Genomic DNA, 2500 nt, shown 5'->3' on the forward strand with positions numbered 1-2500 from the left:
CGGTACCGCGCGGTACCCACCCGCAGACAGCCGCCCGCGCGGGAGGGCCGGGGACGAGGCCCGCGCCTCCCCCCGACCGGCGTCTCTCCCCACCGCCGCGCCGGGCCCGACCGGACTCGGCGAGCCCCGGCCAACCACCGGCGAGACGAGCTCCGCAGAGCGGGCGCTCCGGGAGCGGGGAGCTTCGGAGCGCTCCCCGAGTCTGCACTTAGGGGGACGAAGGCCCTCGGGAGGGGCCTGCGAGGCACCCCAGCCGCGCCGCTCGTGCGGCCGTCGCCCGGCCAAGGGGCGGCGGCCGAGCCGGCGATTGATCGCAAAGCGACGCTCAGACAGGCGTAGCCCCGGGAGGAACCCGGGGCCGCAAGTGCGTTCGAAGTGTCGATGATCAATGTGTCCTGCAATTCACATTAATTCTCGCAGCTAGCTGCGTTCTTCATCGACGCACGAGCCGAGTGATCCACCGCTAAGAGTTGTCTCGTCTTTCGGCACCGCCCCGCGCGCGCGGGAGGGCCGGGAACGCTCGCCAGGAGCGGCCCCTCTCGGAGGACGGCCCAACCGCCTGCCCCGCCGGCCGGCCCCCCCTTCCTCCCCTCGCATCCCCGCGCGGGGCGGGAGGGGAAAGAACGGCGGAGCGCGGCGCGACGGGGGCGAGACGGAGGGGCCTCGCCTCGACTGACCGTACGAGCACGCCCAAGGAGGGCCAGAAAGGAAGGAAGGAAACGCCCCGAGAGGCGACGAGGGCCTGGGAGCCCGCGCTCCCCACCGGCCGAAGGCGACGGCAAGCGCCTCGCTCGCTTCGGGGGCGGCCCAGGCGCCCGGGCTCGGTCCGGCCTCCGCACGGAGGCGGCGGCGCGCCCGGCCGCTCCGCCTGTCCGCCTCGAGCGGGCGGCGCGGGGGGCCCCGACGGCTACCCCGCGCGCGCGCCTCCGCGCGCGCCGCTCCGCCGCGCCACGGGCAGCCTAACTCCTCCCCGGGGTCCCGTCCCGACGGCACCTCGGCGGCTCCGCGCCGCCGCGGGCGGACGCGGACGCGCCCCGAGCCGACGACGCACGACGCCCGCGGCCCGCCGGACGGCGGCCCGCCGCGCGGCGGCCGCCCGCCCCGGCACCGCCGCCGCCGCCGCTTCCCGTCTCCTTCCGCGGGCACGCGCCGAGCGGAAGGCGGACGGCCGCCTGAGGCGGGGGCGGCTCCCGCTCTCCCCGTTTCCACGCGGAGACCGGGAGTGGGACGCCCCCGCTTGCCCCGACCGCCTGCACGGCTCGGCCGGGAAGGCGAAGACGGGGAGGCGAAGCGGCTAGGCGGGGCCCGGGGCCGGGACGGCCTCGGCGGCGGGGGGCTCCGTCCGGCTAGACCGAGCGGCGACGCCGCCGCTCGGGCAACGGGGTGCCGCCCTCGCCGGCGCTTAGCGGCGGGGAGAACGCCGAGCGCTCGCCCGGACGGGGGAGGGAGGAGCGGCGCCGCAGCGCGACGCAGCCGCTGCGACGGAGGCGCGGCGTCCCTTCCCGCCCCCCCCCCGCGCACAGGGTGTGCGGGGGGAGGGCGTAGGGCCGCCCGGCGGCGGGTCCCCCCCTTGCGGGGACCCGCCGCGAGCCCCGGCGGGGAGCCCGCGCTCCTCGCCGGGGTCGCCCGTTCCGAGGCGGGCAGGTCGGACACGGCCGACCGCTCGCGCCGCGGTCTCTCCGCCGAGACCGGGCCGCGGAGAGGGGGGGGCAGGGGTGCCCCTCCCCGGCACGGGACGCCCGCGGGACGCGGTCGCAGGCGACGGCCGTCCGGGAGAGGCTCTCTCACCGCGAGAGAGAACTCCCGGCCGCCGCCGCCGGCCGGCCGGCCCCCCGGGCGACGCCGAGCCGCCCGAGTCTTTAAACCCCCGCCCGGCCCCCGCGGCCCTTCGACCCCCGGAGACGCGCCGAGAGACGCGCCGAGGGAAGGGACCGCGAGAGCGCGGACGCTAGGTACCTGGCCCTGGGGCGAGGGAAACGAACTTTAGGCCCCGCGGGGGTGCCTCCCCCACTGCCACCTTCGGGGGAGCGTCCGCCCGCGGGGGCCGCGCCCGACGTCCGCCGCCACAACCACGTCCTCCGGCCCCGGGGCCCGGGGTTTCCCTCTGGCCCGGCGCTGCGCCCGGGAGGAGAGCCGTGGCTCGGGCCGCCCGCTGGGATAGCGGGACGCCACCCGGCTTGCCGAGCCTCGCCCGCCGAGGGCGAGCGCGGCGGCGGAGCCCCCTTCCCGGCTCCCCAGGCAGGAGAGGGACGGGGGGCGGGGGACGCCGCCGCGCCGCTCGGCGCGCCGTACCCGGAACGCCCGGAGCCCTCCGCGGGCTTACCCGGCAGCCCTACCGAACGTCCGTGCGAGAAGGGAACTGTGACATTCACACCGACACAGCCCCGGGCACGGGGTGCGGGGAGGGTCGGGGGAGACGCCTCCCCCGACCCCGAAGGACAGCTCCCGTCTCTCTCGCCGCTCGCACACGCGGCGCCGTCGTCGTCGGCGCCGCCGCCGC

The 2500-nt window shown here is 79.0% G+C and overlaps 1 non-coding gene across 1 annotated transcript; it reads right to left on the minus strand.

The window, feature by feature from the left end:
- Nucleotides 1-319: 319 nt before the first annotated feature.
- LOC128903715 (5.8S ribosomal RNA) lies at nt 320-472 on the minus strand. The gene has a single exon (XR_008464188.1). It is a non-coding gene; the product is annotated as a 5.8S ribosomal RNA (ribosomal RNA).
- Between the last annotated feature and the right edge of the window lie 2028 nt (nt 473-2500).

Source organism: Rissa tridactyla, unplaced genomic scaffold (genome assembly GCF_028500815.1).
Source record: "Rissa tridactyla isolate bRisTri1 unplaced genomic scaffold, bRisTri1.patW.cur.20221130 scaffold_63, whole genome shotgun sequence".
In the NCBI taxonomy this organism is placed as follows: Eukaryota; Metazoa; Chordata; class Aves; order Charadriiformes; family Laridae; genus Rissa; species Rissa tridactyla.